The sequence below is a fragment of the Schistocerca cancellata genome, chromosome 5, assembly GCF_023864275.1.
Source record: "Schistocerca cancellata isolate TAMUIC-IGC-003103 chromosome 5, iqSchCanc2.1, whole genome shotgun sequence".
NCBI classification, from domain to species: Eukaryota; Metazoa; Arthropoda; class Insecta; order Orthoptera; family Acrididae; genus Schistocerca; species Schistocerca cancellata.
In genome coordinates, this window is record NC_064630.1 from 176,862,489 (window position 1) to 176,884,288 (window position 21,800).

Genomic DNA, 21,800 nt, shown 5'->3' on the forward strand with positions numbered 1-21,800 from the left:
GATTATTCAACTAATGCAGACTCCACTCAAAAACGTTCACGAGTAGCACTCGTGTAACACATCTGCAGTATGCTGACGACAATGCCTCTCCGACTCATTCACCTGCAGAGATGCAGGAGTCTGTTAATTGTTTCAGCATGGTATACAAACGATTTGGTCTTTCCATCAACATTCAAAAGACAAAGCTACCCACACAGCCAGCTCCTGGCTCTTCCCTTCTCGATTTCAGTATATCCATTTCTGATATACCGTTGGAACAAGTGGACCATTTCCTTTATCTAGGAAGCATACTGTCATCTAGTCGCTCATTTGAAAAAGACGGAGAACAATACGTGTTGCCCAGTAGCGTTTGGTCGTCTCAGAAAAAGTATTTTCCTAAATAAAAACCTAACACTATACACCAAACTGATGGTGTATAAAGCTGTTGTCATCTCAACGCTGCTCTATGGTTGTGAAACCAGGACATTATATAGCCGCAATCTGAAGAAACTAGAACGCTTCAACCAGTAGAAGCTAAGATACATCATCAATATGAAATTGAATGACTTTATACCAAATACAACCGTTATTGAGAATGTGACAATGAATCGTATAGAAGCTCTCATTATTAGAAACGAAAGAACATGGTCATGTCAAACGGATGAGAGATGACGGACTTCCACGTCAAATGCTGTACAGTGAAGTGAGCACAGGTAAAAGGCCGGGAGGTGCCCCTCTTAAACGCTAAAAGGATCAGTACAAGAAAAATCTAAAAACTTTGAACATCGATCCGAGTAACTGGTCCACCATAGCCGAAGATCGCAGTCGCTGGCGCTCAGCTACCTCAAATGCTCTTCAGAACTTTGAGCGGGAACGTCGAAGACTGGAGAATGACAAACGCCACAGACGTAAACTCCTCCAGGCCCAGCCACGTCCTCCGCCTTCCATCATTTGCAATTTCTGTTTAAAAAATCGTTCAAATGGCTCTGAGCACTATGGGACTTAACATATGAGGTCATCAGTCCCCTAGAACTGAGAAATACTTGACCCTAACTAACCTAAGGACTTCACACACATCCATGCCCTAGGCAGGATTCGAACCTGCGATCGTAGCAATCGCGCGGTTCCGGACTGAAGCGCCTAGAACTGCTCGGCCACCACGGCCGGCGCAATTTCTGTGGTCGCATGTTCCGTGCTAGGATTGAACTACTAAGCCATCAAACACATTTCCACGACTGAACCGTGACAAAGGAAGTCTAAGGAGAGAAACGAAAACTCGGATACGACTACCAGCCGACGACGACGACGACAACGACGCCAGTGTTTTAGTAGGATCACTATTCTCCAGAGGCACCTTTCATTGTTTGTGAATGTATAGTTAATTCGTTCCTTCGTCGTTACTACACTTTCTCTTACCTCCCAAAATAGCACAAAGCATAGTGAAAATATGGAGACTTAAAACAATCTCCACAAAGACTTAGGGGATTTAGCAGAGTTAAAAAACAACCAGCTACAAACAGAGGTGAACATATATTGAACTTGGTTGGGCGTATTAGATGGCTCGTTGGAAACATAGTGGAGTTTTAAAGACAGTTGTGAAACTGATTACGTCTTTATATAGCAGTAAGAGCATCCTAGAACTTATTTCGTTACAATTCATATATCCACATACTTCGTAAAATCTGGATATCCTATTATATTGCACTCACAGTCGGCTGCAATCTATGGTCTCTTTGGATACCGCAGAGACTTCTCCCGTACAGGATATGTGGAACATCAGTTACCTTTTTATACTTTATTTATGATGGTACATTGTTCTGCATATTCTTCGAGTTTGGGTTCGTTCACATCATTATGTCGGCATGTTGAAAGTTGCACAAACAGTGTATTTATCTTACACCTAAGGTTCAAATGGCTCTGAGCACTATGGGACTTAACTTCTAAGGTCATCAGTCCCCTAGAACTTAGAACTACTTACACCTAACTAACCTAAGGACGTCACACACATCCATGTCCGAGGCAGGATTCGAACCTGCTACCGTAGCTGTCGCGCGATTCCAGACTGTAGCGCCTAGAACCGCTCGACCACTCCCGCCGGCTACACCTAAGCAGTATACGAGTATGAGCCATTCTCTTGTCACCATCAATGTCTCTTTGATCCTCTACAAAGTTAACCACATTTTGATCTAACAGTATCGCCCAATAAATATCGCAAAAATCGACACTATGGATTCGAGAAATCAGATGTGATAAACCAATAGTAACGTAGAGCAGCGAGCCATTGTACATCCGCGAAGTGCGTGGGCAAGCTGTTGGCATACGTTTGATTGTCCTTTGTACGTCTCTGTCGGATTGCATCAGATTTCTGAAAGAAAATCCGCAGCCCAATAGCCGCACGTACACGCTGGCAACAGAATGGATCGCGCTCTGCTGTGTGCCGGCCTGGGCGGGTCTTTGAGCGCTACAGCGGCGACCACGCCGCTACAGCAGACTTCCGCTCGCGCGCCAGCCGACCGGAAGTAACCCCGTCTGCTGCGAGTTTCTCGGCGCTGCGCTGCGGCGCGGCGCGAGATATCGATTCTCAGCTTTTAACATTCGGTTCGCGTTCGCCGCCGCCGCCGGCCGCGCCGCGCCCTGACCGCAGACATCAAAGGCTCGCCGCCGCGTTTCTCGCTCCGCTCTGCGGTCCCGCATTTGTATTCGAGTGTTTCCGCCCCCATTAGGAGTGAGTGGGCTGTGCGTCCGGCGCTCCTTCGGGGTCCTGCGTGGTCCATCGGATGATCCCGAGGGAGCGCGTGTTACCTCTGTGCGTTCTGCCGGAACCGCCGGAAGTCCGACGAGTCGAGGGGGCACAGATTCACCGGGCTTCGCGTCGCTGCTGCTTCCTTAGGTCGATCACAAATAAAGTGAAACCTGAAGAAGCCACATATAGATGCTTCTAAACAGGGCTATAGAAAAAAAGTTATTGAGATATCTCCATATCATAAACATTTCTAGTCTTTGAAGAGAAACTGCAAAGGGAGTCCCACAGGGTCCAATTTCAGGTCGTCTCTTATTCCTTACATACAGGGTGAACTCTGTGAAACCGTTCATAACCTCTGAACGGTTTGCGTTAGGACGTTCAAACTGGGCGGTTGGCCGCAGGGCACGATGGGAGTTAGTATGGGCATGCATGCACGGCTTAGCGACAAAGCCCTTGTTCATTTGGATGGGTTCGTCGATAAGGAAAACTGGCGCATTTGGGGGCTAAGAATCCGCATTTCGCGATCGAGAAGTCTCTTCACTCCCAATGGGTGCCTGTGTGATTTGCAATGTTTAGTCAAGAAATAATCGGTGAAATATAACTTGATGGCACGATGGCTGCCAAGTGGTACGTGAAGTTTTGGAAGATGATTTCTTCCCCATTATCTAAAGTGACACTGATTGCGACAGTATGTGGTTCATGCAAGACGGAACTAGACCCCATCGTAGCAGAAGAATGTTTGATGTCCTGGAGGTGCACTTTGGGGACCGCATTCTGGCTCTAGGGTACCCAGAGGCCACTGGCATGTACCTCCATTGGCTGCCATATTTTATGGATCTGAACACATACGACTCATTTTTTGTGGGGCTACATTAAAGACAAGGTGTACAAAAATAACTCCAAAACCATTGCTCAGCTGGAAACAGCCACTGAGGAGGTCGTGGACAACATCGATGTCCCGACACTTCAGCAGGTCATGCACAATTTCGCTACTCGTCTGCGCCACATCATCGCCAATGATGGCAACAACATCGAACTTGTTATAACCTACATCCAAATATCTGTAATGAAGTTTACATGTTGACTAAAATGTGTGCACGCCGTAGTTTGTAACTAATTTACGTTTTTTTCATATAATTAAATAATTGTCACCTGCACGTGAGTGAACTTCCACTTAACATTCAACAAGCTAATTTGCAGACGATACTAATATTATAACCAATCCTTTAGAGAGAAACAGAAGAGATTGTTAATGCTATTTTTCAAAGATTTATTAAGTGGTTCCCTGAAAATAGATCTCCCTAGATTGGAGAAAGCACACTATACTGAATTCGGTAGGACAAACAGAGGCACACCAAAAACCTATGTAGCACATGAATGGAAGTCATAAAATACTGTAGCTTGCTCCTAGTTTTTGGGTGTACTTACTGACGAAACTTGAACTGGAAGAAGCAAATTAACGAGCTTCTCGAAAAATTAAGTTCAGCTACTTTTGCTCCTCGCATAATTGCGAGTCTTAGACACAAACAAATAGACCTCTTAGCATATTTCGCATGTTACCACTCCGTAACGCTTTATGGAATAATTTTCAGGGGCATCTCATCACCAAGTAAGTATTAATTGCACAAAAGCGAGCAGTAATAATAATGTGTCGTGTTCACAAGCTGTCGTCATGTAGGTACCTCTTCAACATGTTAGGTATTTTAATTACACCAGCACAATGCGTAATTCGTCGTAAACAATACATCAAAGTGTGAGAAGAATAGCGATATATCACGGGAGTAGGTTTCGTTATGAATAGGAAAGTAGTACAGATGTTAACAGCTCGGTGATAGGGCTGTACTCATCAGAATCGACAGCAAACCAACACCGACAACAATGGATCGGGTGTACATGCCGTCGTCGCAAGCACAAGATAAAGCGCTAAGGAAAGTATATGAGATTACTGAACGGGTAATTCAGTACCTAAAGGAAGATGAAAATCTAATAGTCCAGGGGGACTGGAATGTGGTTGTAGGAAAAGGGGCAGAAGAAAGGGTTACGGAACACTATGGGATTGGTATGAGGACTGAGAGAAGAAAAAGAAAACTGAGTTCTGTAATAAATTTCAGCTATTAATAGCGAATACTCTGTTCGAGAATCACAAGAGGATGAGGTGTACTTGGAAGAGGCTGGGAGATACGGGAAGATTTCAGTTAGATTATATCACGATCAGGCAAAAGTTCCGAAATCAGATATTGGGTTGAAAGTCATACCCACGGGCAGATATAGACTCAAATTACAATTTGTTGATTATTAAGAGTGTGCTGAAGCTTAAGAGAAAAGCCAGGAAAAATCGATGCGCGAGAAGTGGGATACGGAGATATCAAGGAATGAAATAACCCTATGGAAAACATAGGTACGAAGAAGGTAAAAGCGAGGAAAAAATGGGTAACGGAATAATTACTTCAGTTGACCGACGAAAGAAAGAAGTACAAAAATGTACAGAGAAATTCAGGAATACAGAAATACAAGTCACTGAGGAATAATATAAATAGGAAATGCAGGGAAGCGAAGACTAAATGACTGTATTAAAAATGTTAAGAAATCGAAAAAGAAATGATTGTCGGAAGGACTAACTCAGCTACAGCAAACAACCTTCGGTAAAATTAAAAGCCAGTGTGATAAAATTAAGAGTACAATGAGAATTCCACTGACACATGCAGAGGAAATAGCTGGTAGGTGGAAAGAATACACTGCAGGTATCTATGAGAGGTGAGACTTGTCTGAGAACATGATAGAAGATGAAACAGGAGACGATAGGAATAAGAATGGGCTCCAGTATTATAATCAGAGTTTAAAATAGCTTTGGAAGATTTAAGATCATATAAGGCAGAAAGGACAGATAACATTCTATCAGAATTTCTAAAAGCATTGGGGCGAGTGGTAACAAAACGATTATACCATATGACTTTCAGGAAAATATTATCCACACCGTTTCGAAGACAGCAAGGTCTGACAGGTGAGAGAATAATTGCACAATCAGTTTAACAGCTCATGCATCCAAGATGCTGACAAGAATAATATACAGAAGAATGGAGAAGAAAATTGAAGATGTGCTAGACGACGATTAGGAGAGGTAAAGGTTGCGGTTGATAATGGAAGCAAGACACATTCATAGGATTTGTCGACTTGGAAAAAACGTTCGACAATATCCAGTGGTGCAAATTTTCGAAATTCTGAGGAAAATAGAGGTAAGACATAGGGAGAGACGGGGAATATATAAAATGTACAAGAGCCAAGAGGGAATCATAAGACTGGAAGACCAAGAACTATATGGTAGCATAATGAAGGTTGTAAGACAGGGATTCAGTCTTTCGCTCCTACTGTTCAATCTATACATCGAAGAAGGGATGATGGAGATAAAAGAAAGATTTAAGAGTGGAATTAAAACTCAAGATGAAAGGATATCATTGATAAGATTCGCTGATGACATTGCCATCGTCAGAGAAAGTGAAGAAGAATTGCAGGATGTGCTGAATGGGATGAACAGTCTAGCGAGTACAGAATATGGGTTACGTATGAATCGAAGAAAGACGGGTATAATGAGAAGTAGTAGAAATGAGAACAGCGAGAAACTTAACATCACAACTAATGGCCACGAAGTAGATGAAGTTAAGGAATTCTTCTATCAAAATAACCCATGACGGATGGAGCAACGACAACGTAAAAAGAGGACTCCCACTGGGGAAATAGCATTCTTGGCCAATAGTAGTCAATTAGTATCAAACATAGGCCTTAATTTGGGGAAAAAATGTCTGACGATGGATGCTTGGAATACAGCCTTGTATTGCAGTGAAAAATTGACCATGGGAAAACTAGAACAGACGAGAATCGAAGCATTTGAGATGTGGTGCTACTGAAGAGCGTTGAAAATTAGATGGATTGATAAGAGTAGGAATGACGAGGTTCTGCACAGATTCGAAGAGGAATGGAATGTAGGGGAAACACTGGCAAGAAGACTGGATGGGATGATAGGACACCTGTTAAGACACCAGGGGATAACTTCCGTGGTACCAGAGGGAGCTTTAGTGGGTAGAAAGTGTAAACGAAGACAGAGACTGGAAAACATCCAGCAAATAATTGAGGACGTATGTTGATAATGCTACTCAGAGATGATGAAGTTGGCTCAGGACAGCAATTAGTGGCGGGCTGCATCTAATCAGTCAGAAGACTAGTGACTGAAAAGAGATTGAAGTTGATACCTAAAACACTAGTGGAATAATTATCTTTATTACCCAATAAAGCTGCTAGAGAATCAGAAAGGACTTAAAACTGTAGCAACAAAGTATTTGATAATTTACTCAGTAATGTAAAATGCCTGAGTGTTAGCACAGTAAGTTTTAAGTCTAACCGAAAATCATTTCTCCTGGACAACTCCTTCTATTGCACGAGGAGTACTAAAAACTAAAGTGTTAACCCTCCCAGTACTACTGGGGTCAATATGAGCAGACATCATAAGCACTTTGGAAATACACTCCTGGAAATGGAAAAAAGAACACATTGACACCGGTGTGTCAGACCCACCATACTTGCTCCGGACACTGCGCGAGGGCTGTACAAGCAATGATCACACGCATGGCACAGCGGACACACCAGGAACCGCGGTGTTGGCCGTCGAATGGCGCTAGCTGCGCAGCATTTGTGCACCGCCGCCGTCAGTGTCAGCCAGTTTGCCGTGGCATACGGAGCTCCATCGCAGTCTTTAACACTGGTAGCATGCCGCGACAGCGTGGACGTGAACCGTATGTGCAGTTGACGGACTTTGAGCGAGGGCGTATAGTGGGCATGCGGGAGGCCGGGTGGACGTACCGCCGAATTGCTCAACACGTGGGGCGTGAGGTCTCCACAGTACATCGATGTTGTCGCCAGTGGTCGGCGGAAGGTGCACGTGCCCGTCGACCTGGGACCGGACCGCAGCGACGCACGGATGCACGCCAAGACCTTAGGATCCTACGCAGTGCCGTAGGGGACCGCACCGCCACTTCCCAGCAAATTAGGGACACTGTTGCTCCTGGGGTATCGGCGAGGACCATTCGCAACCGTCTCCATGAAGCTGGGCTACGGTCCCACACACCGTTAGGCCGTCTTCCGCTCACGCCCCAACATCGTGCAGCCCGCCTCCAGTGGTGTCGCGACAGGGGTGAATGGAGGGACGAATGGAGACGTGTCGTCTTCAGCGATGAGAGTCGCTTCTGCCTTGGTGCCAATGATGGTCGTATGCGTGTTTGGCGCCGTGCAGGTGAGCGCCACAATCAGGACTCCATACGACCGAGGCACACAGGGCCAACACCCGGCATCATGGTGTGGGGAGCGATCTCCTACACTGGCCGTACACCACTGGTGATCGTCGAGGGGACACTGAATAGTGCACGGTACATCCAAACCGTCATCGAACCCATCGTTCTACCATTCCTAGACCGGCAAGGGAACTTGCTGTTCCAACAGGACAACGCACGTCCGCATGTATCCCGTGCCACCCAACGTGCTCTAGAAGGTGTAAGTCAATTACCCTGGCCAGCAAGATCTCCGGATCTGTCCCCCATTGAGCATGTTTGGGACTGGATGAAGCGTCGTCTCACGCGGTCTGCACGTCCAGCACGAACGCTGGTCCAAATGAGGCGCCAGGTGGAAATGGCATGGCAAGCCGTTCCACAGGACTACATCCAGCATCTCTACGATCGTCTCCATGGGAGAATAGCAGCCTGCATTGCTGCGAAAGGTGGATATACACTGTACTAGAGCCGACATTGTGCATGCTCTGTTGCCTGTGTCTATGTTCCTGTGGTTCTGTCAGTGTGATCATGTGATGTATCTGACCCCAGGAATGTGTCAATAAAGTTTCCCCTTCCTGGGACAATGAATTCACGGTGTTCTTATTTCAATTTCCAGGAGTGTATGTATTTCCCTTGTTTTCAAAATATGTGACTTTACCCTCTAAGTCAATTGTAGCCAATGATGTTTCGATGGTTTTTACATTTACAACACTTTAAAATTTGTTCATGGTTTGCCAATGAGCACCTCAGGAGTCAGTATGACCGCAATCTACATTTCTTTTTGTTTCTCGAACGTACGTTTTTGAAAATAGAATCATTACTATTGCACTGAACAATTGTAATGTATATTTATATGTTACTTCATTGAAATACTGCCAACATATCCGGTGTAAATTACATTACGACGCCCATCGTACTTAGTGAGACAAAGAAATCCTGGTACTAGGATCGTTAATTAATGTTAATAGCAATTATGTATACAAATCCTGTAAACTGACTCGTTCCATATAATTTTGATAAAAGAATCGTTCAATTGATCTATGGAATAAGTAACTAATCAAATAACTGACGTACCTCCATATCACAGTCGTATCTCCAAACCATTAATTTATAAAGGGTGTACTAAAATTCGTACACTCTGACGCCACAGTGCGATTCCTTGCATACTAGCAGTACTAAAAATTCTCTTACAAAATTCCGCTACGTGCATATACAAAGTAAAAAAATGGACGTCAAAGAGAGGCAACTTGGCAACACTATATTCACGTGTACCACAAGCATCTTTATCAATACTGTGTAGCAGCACAGCTCAGTTAATGCAGCGGGCAGAGTTTTCTGTTATAATAATCGAGTATGAAAGTCTCACCCTTGTCTAGGTGTTATTTTTTATTTGATACCCCAATAATGCTGTTCTTCCCGATGTGTACCGTACAATTACCGGTTTTTAAACTTCGAACATGATTGTTGGTGAGATGTGTCCGAAATATTCATAAATAATAATGATCAATTGAAAATAAATTTATGATTTAAATAATGAAAAATGTCTCCATTTACTTATTTTTTCATGCATAGCATAAAGCGTTTCGCGATAATTTATTCTCATTTTCAGGCGACTTTGTTTAAATGTGAATATATTTGGCGATGTTTGCGCGTCTGATTTTGTGCCTCTCTTGCATTGTAGGTGTCTTTTTGAGGTTACACTGCAATAGATAAACTGGACAAAATGAATCTTGGAGCGATTTTATATGGTGATATTAGAAATGGTATTCTTGTTTATCTACTTTCAGATATTGGGCCCCACATTACACAGAATGTCACACATACGCAAATCATCACTTACACTGTTTGTTTTTGTAATCAGAACGAAATATTACGACCCCATGGGTTTACAGAGTTTGAACAGTCACAGGTGTTACAGTGTTTTTCGATTACATTGTACACTGAAGAGCCCAAGAAACTGGTACAACTGCCTAATATCGTGTAGGACACTGGCGAGCACTCGGGAGTTTCGCAACACGACGTGGCATGGACTCGGCGGATGTCTGAAGTAGTGCTGGACGGAACTGACACCATGAATCCCGCAGGGCGTCTATAAATCCGTAAGAGTATGAGGGGGTGGAGATCTCTACGTACGACAAACTGGCAGGTATTTTCGAATTATATACACTTAGCGCAACAACTGCTACACATAACGAGTTTACAAAATGATAATAGCAACACACACACACACACACACACACACACACACACACACACACACACACACACAAAATGGACACCCATTCGAAAACATAGAAGATCTTAAGATACTCCACCACTTCCGAAAGTGACATACAACGAATATAAGGGACCAGCTTGAAATTTTTGTACATCACAAAAAGCGAGGAGAGAAAATTCTCATTGACAAACCAGATAGTGAAGCAGTTATCTTGCACAAATGTTTCTCCTACGTAATTACCGATTATTCTGGTAATTCAGTAGTCAATAGTGCCAAAAACACACTGACGCGAAAAAACGACACAAAAAAACGACGGCACCAAAAAAACAACGACACCCAAAAGACAACGACACCCAAAAGACAACGACACCCAAAAGACAACGACACCCAAAAGACAACGACACCCAAAAGACAACGACACCCAAAAAACAACGACACCCAAAAAACAACGACACCCAAAAAACAACGACACCAAAAAAACCAACTACACAAAAAAACAATGACACAAAAACGACACCAAAAAAACAACGACACCAAAAAACAACGACACAAAAAAAAACAACACCAGAAAAACAACGAAACCCAAAAAACAACGACAGCAAAGAAAACAACGACAGCAAAGAAAACAACAACACCAAAGAAAACAACTACACAAAAAAACGACAACACCACAAAAACAACGACACCACAAAAACAACGACACCAAAAAACAACGACACCAAAAAAACGACACCAAAAAAAAAAAACAAGGACACCAAAAAAAAACAACGACACAAAAAAAACAACGACACAAAAAAAACAACGACACAAAAAAAAACAACGACACAAAAAAAAACAACGACACAAAAAAACAACGACACCAAAAAAACAACGACACCAAAAAAACAACGACACCAAAAAAACAACGACACCAAAAAAACAACGACACCAAAAAAACAACGACACCAAAAAAACAACGACACCAAAAAACAACGACACCAAAAAAACAACGACACCAAAAAAACAACTACACCAAAAAAACAACTACACCAAAAAAACAACGACACCAAAAAAACGACACCAAAAAACGACGGCACCAAAAAACGACGGCACCAAAAAACGACGGCACCAAAAAACGACGGCACCAAAAGACAACGACACCAAAAATAATGTAAAGTAATGAAATTTAGAGAATACATTGTCTAAGTATTTAAGTGATTAACACTGCAAGATCGCAGGTCTCCGAAACGCGAGAAATGCTGGTGTATTAAAACGATGGAGTCGCCAGAATGTTGAATGCAAGCAAGCAAACGTACAGGCAATGTATTGTGTAGTCCAGGTGCCGGATGTCAGTTTGTAGAATGGAGCTCCACGCCTGTTGCACTTGATCGGTCAATACAGAGACAGTTATTGCTATATGTGGATGGCGGTGGAGTTGTCGTGCGATGTGTTCCGTATCTGCTCGATTGGAGAGAGATCTGGTGACCAAGTAGGCCAAGGCAACATGTCGACACCCAGGAGAGCATGTCGGGTTACAACAAAGGTGCGTGGGCGATTGTTACCCAGTTGTAAAACACCTCCTGAAACGCTGTTCATGAATGGCAGGACAACAGGAAGAATCGCCAGACATACAAATTTGCCATCATTGTGAATGGGATAATCACAAGAGTTCTCTTTCTGTCATACGAAATCGGACTGTAGACTCCGGGTGAAGGTCCAGTGTGTGTAGCACGCAGACAGGTTGGTTGCAGATCCTCAACTGGAGTTCTGCTACCCAAAACACGGTCATCACTGGCACCGAGGCAGAACCAACTTTCATCAGGAAGCACGACATGCCTCCACCCTGCCCTGCAATGAGCCCTCGCGCGACACCACTGAAGTCACAAATGGAGGTGGTTTGGGGCCAGTACTGTACTGGGCGTCCAGCTGGAAGCTGTCCTTAAAGTAATCGATCTGCAACAGTTCGTTGTGTCACTGTGGTGCGTACTGCTGCTCATAATGGTGCTGCAGATGTAGCAGGACGCGCCAGAGCCATACGCCGAACGCCGTGGTCTTTCGTTTCGGTAGTGCTACGTGCCGTCCGGTCTTCTTGTGACCGTACATTCTCGTGACCACCACTTCCAGCAGTCATGTACCGTGGTTACATTGCTGCCAAGTCTCTCCGCAGTATCGCAGAAGTAACATCTTCATTCTCGTAGCCGTATTACACGATCTCGTTCAAACTCAGTGAGATGTTGATAATGACGTCTTTGTCGCCTTAAAGGCATTCTTGACTAACGTCAACTCACCATGTCCAATCACATAGGTAACTAACGCCCACGACTGTTACAGAGTGTATTTAAAGCAAGCCTATTTTAAAGCCTCATAGCGGCGCTACTAGCAGCGCTTTCTGCGACCGGTGCGAAATTTAAATAGACACCCTCTTTTACAAGTTAACACACACGTCCCAACTTCGGTTTATATCGTACAACTCAACCTTGGTGTTGCGGTTTTTGTTCTGTCAGTCTATTATCACCATCGTGGTATCACCTTACCACTGTCATATATGCAGGCACTCTCATCAGTCAAACCATTTCTTGGTTCTCCAAATTGGCTATCAGATGATACTTTTTGAGTGCCATTGTCCTCTACTGGTCTTTGAAGGGTTGGTTACTGGCTCTTTGTGCCCTTTAACAGTAGTTTGGACTTCAAAACTTTATTATTAATTTGTTATGTCTCAATGTACGGCCTAAAACTAGCAATGTGGTCAGAAGTGGAAGACACACGATACTGATTGACGGCCATTACATCCTCCGTCAGTGGCGTCATGGGATGCAATATGCAACGGCTTATATGGCTAAGTCAAGGGTACGAGTAGTAGGAAAAGGGAATAATGACAAGCTTAAAAGTGGGACCGATGCAGAAGTGCATGTACCGAAAGTAAAATCCTGCCAAATGACGGAAAGAAGAAAGAATGCTTTCTTCTTCATACAGCAGAAGAGCTCCAATGGTATCAGTTATCGTTGTGGAAATGAAGACAGAGATCCTGAATCTGTAGGTCACATCCACAATTGGAAATCTGAAAAAGAGGAAACTGGTAACATTTGTTATCTGTTGCTATCTAAGAACGGTAAAAATTAAGTGTCCAGGTCTAAGGTAAGACGAAGTACTGAAAGGAATAAGTGAGGGAGGACATTTATGGAAGATGATCTTTTGCAACAGAAGGCACAGTATTGGAAATCAGATCTGGGCTGTTTTCATAGCGAACAAAACACGCTGACCAGTTGAGGTAATTTTTCTTTCTGCGTTCATTTTTTATTTAACGTTAGGTTTCCTGAAATGTGTGAATTTTGTGTGTGTGTTAACGTTGTACCTATATCTGTTAAGTAACTCAAATATTATGCTCAGAGAAATTAATATTAATATAAAATCATCAAAAAAGGAAGATGGAGACAGATGAAAGACAGCAGTTGTGAGGAGTGTCATGTATTTGCACAGGCAGGTTGAAATTAGTGATTCGTTGCATGAGAGAGGCTCAACAGGTTATAGTAATTAACGAGTGTTATGGAATGTGATCTGAAGTGAATGGAGGCTAGTGCTGAAGGACATTTTTGCACAAGAGAGGAGAAATGTCGTTTGTGAGACGGGTTGGTGGCATGTTGAGCGAGAAATACGTGAAGGTACTCTAGAAGACATTAAAAATTCATGATCCATGAGTCTACACTGTGGGAGTTACAAGGGCAAAATTGACAAAGAGTTGCTAATGAGAATCTATAGTACATCCAGGGTATTACTCAAACAAGGAAGAACATTATTTAACACGATATTTAAATAAACATAATTATGGAATGAAGAACGTGTGCCACAGGTTAATGTGTAAAGGCATAGTACATCGAATTTAGTGTGATTGTTAATTACTGAACAATCGCCCATTTGTTCGAATTGAAGCTGACTGACTTATCTAGTGTGTGCGAATTTACTACCCTGTTCAACAAAACCTCCACCCCTAAACTGCACTACACATTTTTTACAAACTGACAATTTGCAGAGACAATTATTCATTTACGTGCCATCTATCACCTTAATTGTAACTTTCATGGTCTTTAAGAAGAAGGCGTTACCGTATTGGATACAGCAAAAATAAAGTGAGTCACGTACATAAGCATGCTGTCATTTGCCAAAATCTTGTTCAAGAGCTCAAGCCATTTATGATATTCAAGAGTATTATGAATATTTCACTCTGGCTTTATCGTCTGGGAACGCCAGCGGAACTGAGTGCGTTACGTACAATCCATTTTCTTGAGAATGAAGTGAGTTATAGATCCCATCCAAATTTTAAAGTCTAGTTCAGTATGTTAACTACACCTGATACACCGATCGGGGTGGCACAGTGGTTAGCACACACTGGACTAGCATTCGGGAGGACAACAGTTCAAAACCGCATCCGGCCATCCTGATTTAGATTTTCCGTGATTCCCTAAATCGCTTCAGGCAAATGCCGGGATGGCTCCTTTGAAAGGGCACGGCCGACTTCCTTCCCCAACCTTCCCTAATCCGGTGGGACTGACGATGTCGCTGTCTGGCCCCTCCCCCCAACATCAACCAAGAGACATTTGATACGCAGCAACCTATGACCTACAACCAACTAACATTTGATACGCAGTAACATATGACCTAACGGACACCAAACGAAAATTTATGGCAGCGTCTATTTTTCACTGCATACTATTCCACTTTCTTGCTTCAATCCGGAACCGCGCTGCTGCTACGGTCGCAGGTTCGAATCCTGCCTCGGGCATGGATGTGTGTGATGTCCTTAGGTTATTAGGTTTAAGTAGTTCCAAGTCTAGGGGACTGATGACCTCAGATGTTAAGTCCCATAGTGCTCAGAGCCATTTGAACCACTTTCTTGCAGTAGTTCGCTTAATTTTGAAGTATCACAATAATTATTACGATTAACGATAAGCAGTTCATCATCATGAAGCTAGCGAATAAAGGTACGAGATGCGCGAGGATTTTTTTTTTTTTTTTTTTTTTTTTTTTGCCGATTAGTGCCTTTAAATTGAAAATTGCTTGGGAGAGGTTGGTAGACCGTGCAGTGAAGCGAGCACGCCTGCCGCCGCGACGAGGGAACCCGCTAACTGTTAATAAAATTTTGTTCGACCTGTCGCTGTTTTATCTGAATATTGATTATAATGGTCACTGTGTCCCTGGCAGGCGACTCTTGCGTTTGCTAAACGACTGACATTTTTCTTAAATGTCGATCACTGTTAACATGAGTACAATTTGGAACATGCGTAACTCCCGTGTTAAATTAATTCATGGCTAGCTGGAACATGATTCAACTTGAGTAGCTTTTATCGCGTTCCGTAATGTGTTTAATATATAACCAAAGAAGTTCGTGAAGTCGTCAGGTGTCGGTGACTCACTGCTATACAAATAAACTGATACCACTGTGAAAATAAAAAGCATGTAACTTCCCCCCGTCAAGCTATCTTCAAATAGAGTCACGGGTTGCCTAGCTACACAGGCGAATCTCTGCCATTTCTAACAGTGTTGCGTTCACATCGATGAGCGATAGAGGGAATTACGACTCGCACACTTTAGTTGGTGGCTGACAGTAAATAACTCGGCCGCTCATAGTATTCTCCTCAGTTTTGCTGCTGAATGCTAAAATCGACATAATTCGATCCACCTGTCTTCCATCATCAGAAGAGACGCTGTTGTTTTTGATGAAACACGCTCAAAACTGGTGCCAAGGCTACAAACTGTTGCGCTGCATAGGCCCCTGTACCTTACACAGCGCATGCGCCGTCCACCAAAGGCACCACCACCAAAGACTGGGCTGGTGGCACCGTCACTGGGAAAACACCAACGCCAACGATACGTCGCCCTCATGCTATTGTCAACATTCCCACCGGCCACACAAAAGAGTGCTGTGTTTTGAAGCGGAGTAGTTCAATATTCCACATCGAGGTGACAAAGAGACCACACAACCAACAATACAATTTTTGTTTAGTTTTGTATCAGGGGCAATGAAATGGTAACCGAAGACGCACCACAGCGGGGATATGGAATGGTTCCACTAAAATGTAATCACCACAGGCGTTACGACATTTATCCCGTTGGGAGACGAGACGATCAATTCCTGATTCCTAGTACGCCGTTGGCCGCTGCCGAATTCACAATCGCACCCACTGTTGCACGTCCCAGTTCGACTGAAACTGACGTCCACGAATATTGCCAGTTGGACGGACGTTACGCTTCAGCGATATGGTTGGGAAAGACTGCAACATGCTCCATACAGCCCGGATCTTTCACTGTGTGATTTTGACATCTTTGGCAATCTAGAGAAACACATGCGTGGACTTCTGTTACGGTCGGACGAGGAAGTGCAAGGCCGGGTAAGGCTGTGGATGCGTCAGCGGACAATAGAGTGCTATGAAACAGGAACTGACAGTCTCGTCTCCCGGTGGGATAAATGTCGTAACGCCTGTGGTGATTACATTGTAATGGAAGCATTCCATGACGCTGTCGTGTCGCGTGTTCGGTTTTCATTTGACTACCCCTCATATTTAAGTCACGTGGAGTTCAGAACTTAAATATAACTCTGCCAACGCAACTAGATTCAACTCTCAAGGATGTCCCGAGCAAATCCTCTCTCTATCAGAAGGCTTGCCTGCAACGTTGATGATCTGGGTTGTATTCCTGGCCGACGCAAATTTTTAAACAATGGTATATGTTCTGCGATCATTACTGTGAAGCATTAAATACATAAATGTAAAATAAATTTTCTTAATGTTTCTTAATTCAAACAATCTTTTATAGAAGGTTGTTGATAAAGATCGGTAGTTAAGAATTCGTATTTTGAGTGCGGTATGTATTTAGAAAAAAGAAGACGTGAATTTTTCATAAAAAACGATAGATCATATTATTATTTTACATTTGATGAAGTTTATATACAAATGACGTCGGTATTACACGAGAACGGTAAATACAAAAAAAAAAAAAAATTGCATCGAGACTCGAAGCAGCGCTTACCATTATCGAGCGCTGGCGATTTTCCTTTTTTTTGCACCTTTACAAATTTTATGATTCACGAAAATTATTGTAAAACACGCACCACTGTTAAAAAACCTGTGCCCTCCGGAAATCGAACCCGTGCCACTCACGTTCTATGCGAGCTTTCTAACACGCAGCCATGTGACACTTCGACAACATCGGCATGAATTAATGAATTAAAAGACGCTCACCCACGTACCATAATATAAAAAAATAGACATATCCGGCTGCCTTTTATAAAACTGATTTCTTCGAATTTCATCTTCTGTCCCTCGTTTAAACAATGTTCCGCTACGGCGGCTGTTATAGCTTCGTGTGACGCGATGTTCCACGCACCTGTCGAACTGTGCGAATCGAACGGCCGATGTAAGCTTTGCCACACTGACACGGAATTTTGTATTCGTAAGTCCCAAATCATACTTGACAGAACCGAATAGTGTACTAACCTTGGCAGGTGGACGAACACACTCTTTATGTCATGCCTCCTAAAACTTCTTCCCTTCACCAAGTACATGTTCCGAACATAAGGAATAAAAGCCACCATTCTATGTTCCTCTTCATGTACCTTCGGGGATGGTCCATACTCCAGGGCTCGACGAATTTTCTTCTCAGAGTATCCTCTTTCCTTAAATACAACCGTCAAATGTGCAAGTTCCTCGGTTAAACAGTCCGTGTCGGGAAAGCATATTGTCTGAATACCATGTCCCAACGACATCACTGCCTTGGTACGGAGGATGGCAACTGTTAGCATTTAGATATCAATACGCGTCTATCAGTTTTCGGTGAACACTATATCCCACAGTTCCATTACATTTGTTTGTAAAGCATGATGTCCAAAAATTCATTGTGTAAGAGGAAGATAAATAAGTTTCCGTTTGAAGTTGTTGCAGCAGCTTATAAGCAGAGTTGCGTGACGTCAATGGGGATACATAAGCACCGGCATGTAGCCAAGAGATTCCTGTGGTATTCGTGTCTTTCCGACATGCGTGCAGTATGTGCGGAAGTGTGAACTACGGCGACGTTATTGCCAAATGCGTCCCAACACGACTAAAGTTCTGCTATACTTTTCTTGGCAGCCGAAGGACAGACACCGGTAGATATCCATCGGAGAATGAATAAGGTGTAAGGTGCAGCACGTCTGGCGAAAACCACCGCTATGTAATGGAGCGTCAAGTCCCGTGCTGGTCGCGATTCGGCACGAGACACCGGTCGACCTCATAGGCCAGCTCTGTCCATTACGCCAACTGAACTGGGAGACACTGGAGCACCCGCTCTATAGTTCTGATCTCTCCCCATGCTACTGCCATGCCTTCGATCCCTTAAAAAAACGCCTTCACGTGTCGACGACTCCTGTTGGAGGAGGATGCGCAGCAGGAGTTACGGCCCTCTTCACACAGCAGGACACGGCGTCTTCAAACTGGTGCGTCGGTGGGATGGTTGCCTCAATGCTCATGGCAATTTTGCCTGATTGGCATACCGGTTCTGGAATGTACGGCCTTAGAACGGAAATTTTTTATCGGCCTTATAGGATCCGGCGGCAAACCCTAGGAGACTACTATTAATTATTACACTGAGATAGCCTACGCACTCATGTGCTCATGTTCATGTACATAGATATTACGCAGCTAGTTATGACTTGAAACTATAATGCTGAGAAATTGCAATTTTTAAGTGTTATCTACATTTTTCTGTGAACTTGTAAGGTATCATCGTCGGATTGCTATTTACTGATAATTCCCTCTAGGATCCGTGGTCTTAGATTAGATTCTTTGATTAGTAATCAGTTTAAAAACATTAGCATTGGCGACCGGAAATTCCTCATTCAGCCCAAGAACTTGTCAAAAGGGGAGGAAAAGTGGACAGAAATTCAGGGTACTCTCTTGCCCTTGCGGTGGGAAACAGCCCCTAAAGGCGAAAAAGAATCAGTAATGATCAACGGGATCAACGGCATGAGGATGCAGAAGGCAATATATATCACTACATTAAAGACACACAATGTGTATTGAACAGGGCATGTGGCCGCTAATTGAAAAAACTGTCATGATGACCTCTCCATTGGCAAAAGATTCCGGATTAGGTCCCCATTCGGCTGTCGAGGAGGGGAGCGTCAAGGAGGAGGTGACCATGACGAAAAAGACTGAATAACGAAGGAAAGGATAACGCTCTAAGAGTTGGGGCGTGGAATGTCAGAAGCTTGAACGTGGTAGCACTCCGACTTTAGGTCACGAATGGCCTGCCGGGACCATCCGACCGCCGTGTCGTCCTCACTGGCGGATGCGGATCGGAGGGGCGTGGGGTGAGCCCACCGCCCTCCCGGTCGTTATGATGGTATTCTTGACGGAAGCCGCTACTAATCGGTCGAGTAGCTCCACAATTGGCATCACGAGGCTGAGAGCACCCCGAAAAATGGCAACAGCGCATGGCGGCCTGAATGATCACCCATCCAAGTGCCGACCACGCCCGACAGCGCTTAACTTCGGTGATCTCACGGGAACCGGCGTATCCACTGCGGCAAGGCCGTTGCCTTGAACGTGGTAAGGAAACTAGAAAATCTGTAAAGGTAAATGCATACGCTCAATCAAGATACACTAAAGGTCAGTGAAGTGAAATGGCGCTGCCCAACACTACAATGGCAGACAACAATGCAAACTAGCCACAGACTGCACACAGCACAGCCAGTGATTTTCATACAGAGCGCTACGTAACGTTGCCAATAAGAAAACATAAACAGCCTACTTACAATATTAACAGGTGCAAAAAATCGAATAACGGGAGTACGAGTCGTTATGAATAGAAAGGCAGGCAGAAGAGTGTCTACAGTGAACAGTTCAGTGATACGGTTGTTCTTATCCGAATCGACAGCAAACCTACACCGACAACAATAGTTCAGGTATACATACCGACATCGCAAGCGGAAGATGAAGAGGGAGAGAAAGTATACGAGGATACAAAAGGGTTATACAACATATAAAGGTAGATGAAAATCTAATACTCATGGGGGACTGGAATGCAGTTGTAAGGGAAGGAGTAGAAGAAAATGTTACAGGAGAAAATGGACTTGGGACAAAGAATGAGATAGGGGAAAGACTAATTGATTTCTGTAATAAACTTCAGGTAGTAATAGCGAAAACTCTGTTCAAGAACCACAAGAGGAGGCGGCACACTTGGAAAAGACCAGGTGATATGAGAAGGATTTCAGCTAGATTACAGCATGGTCAGACAGAGATTCTGAAATCAGATTCTGGATTGTAAGACGTACCCTGGAGCAGATTCAGATCACAATACAGTAGTGATGAAGTTCAATAGATTACTAAAGAACAATCAATATGCAAGGAAGTGCGATACAGAAGTACTAAGGGATGACGAGACACGCTTGTAGTTCTCTAAAGCTATAGATACAGCAATAAGGAATAGCTCAGTAGGCAGTACGTTTGAAGAGGAATGCACATCTCTAAAAAAAGGCCATCACAGAAATTGGAAAGAAAAACATAGGTACAAAGTAGGTTACTGCGAAGAAACCAAGGGTAACAGAAGAAATACTTCAGCTGATCGATGAAAGAAGGAAGTACAAAAATGCTCACGGAAATGCAGGAATACAGAAATACAAGTCGCTGACGAAAGAAATAAATAAGTGCAGGGAAACCATGATGAAATGGCCGCATGAAAAATGTGAGGAAATGGAAAAAGAAATGATTGTGGGAAGGACTGACTCAGGATGTGGGAAAGTCAAAACGATCTTCAGTGAAATTAAAAGAAAGGGCCGTAAAATTAAAACTGCAACCGGAATTCCATTGTTAAATGCAGGGGAGAGAACGGATAGGTGGAAAGAGTAAAATAAAGGCCTCTATGAGGAGGAAGATTTGACTGATGTGATAGAAGAAGAAACAGGAGTCGGTTTAGAAGAGAGGGGAGGATCCACTATTAGAATCAGAATTTAAGATGACGTAAGATAAAATAAGGCAGAAGGGATAGATTACATTCCATCAGAGTTTCTAAAATCATTGGGGGAAGTGGCAACAAAACGACTCTTCATGTTGTTGTGTAGAATGTGTGAGTCTGGCGATATAGCATCCGACTTACGGAAAAATATCATCCACACAATTCCGAAGGCGGGTGACAAGTGGTGGAATTATGGCACAATCAGCTTAACAGCTCATGCATCCAACTTACTAAGAAGAATAATATACAGAAGATTGGAAAAGAAAATTGAGTATGTGGTGCTAGACAACGATCAGTTTGGCTTTAGAAAAGGCAAAGGCACCCGAGAGGCAATGCTGACGTTGCGGTTGACAACGGAAGCAAGACTGAAGAAAAATAAAGAAACGTTCATAGGATTTGTCGACCTGGAAAAAGCGTTCGGCAGCGTAAAAATGGCACAAGACGTTCAAAATTCTGAGAAAAATAGGGGTAAGCTATAGGGAGAGACTGGTAATATACAATACGCACAAGAGTCAAGAGGGAATAATAAGAATAGACGACCAAGAACGAAGTGCTGAGATTAAAAAGGGTGTAAGATAGAGGTGTA

The 21,800-nt window shown here is 43.4% G+C and overlaps 1 protein-coding gene and 1 pseudogene across 3 annotated transcripts in view; both read right to left on the reverse strand.

Moving 5' to 3' along the window:
• LOC126188238 (UDP-glycosyltransferase UGT5-like) overlaps positions 1–21,800 on the reverse strand; it is a 328,602-nt gene that overhangs the window by 148,590 nt on the left and 158,212 nt on the right. The gene's annotated exons all lie outside the window — the stretch shown is intronic.
• LOC126189252 (5S ribosomal RNA) lies at positions 19,683–19,800 on the reverse strand (annotated as a pseudogene).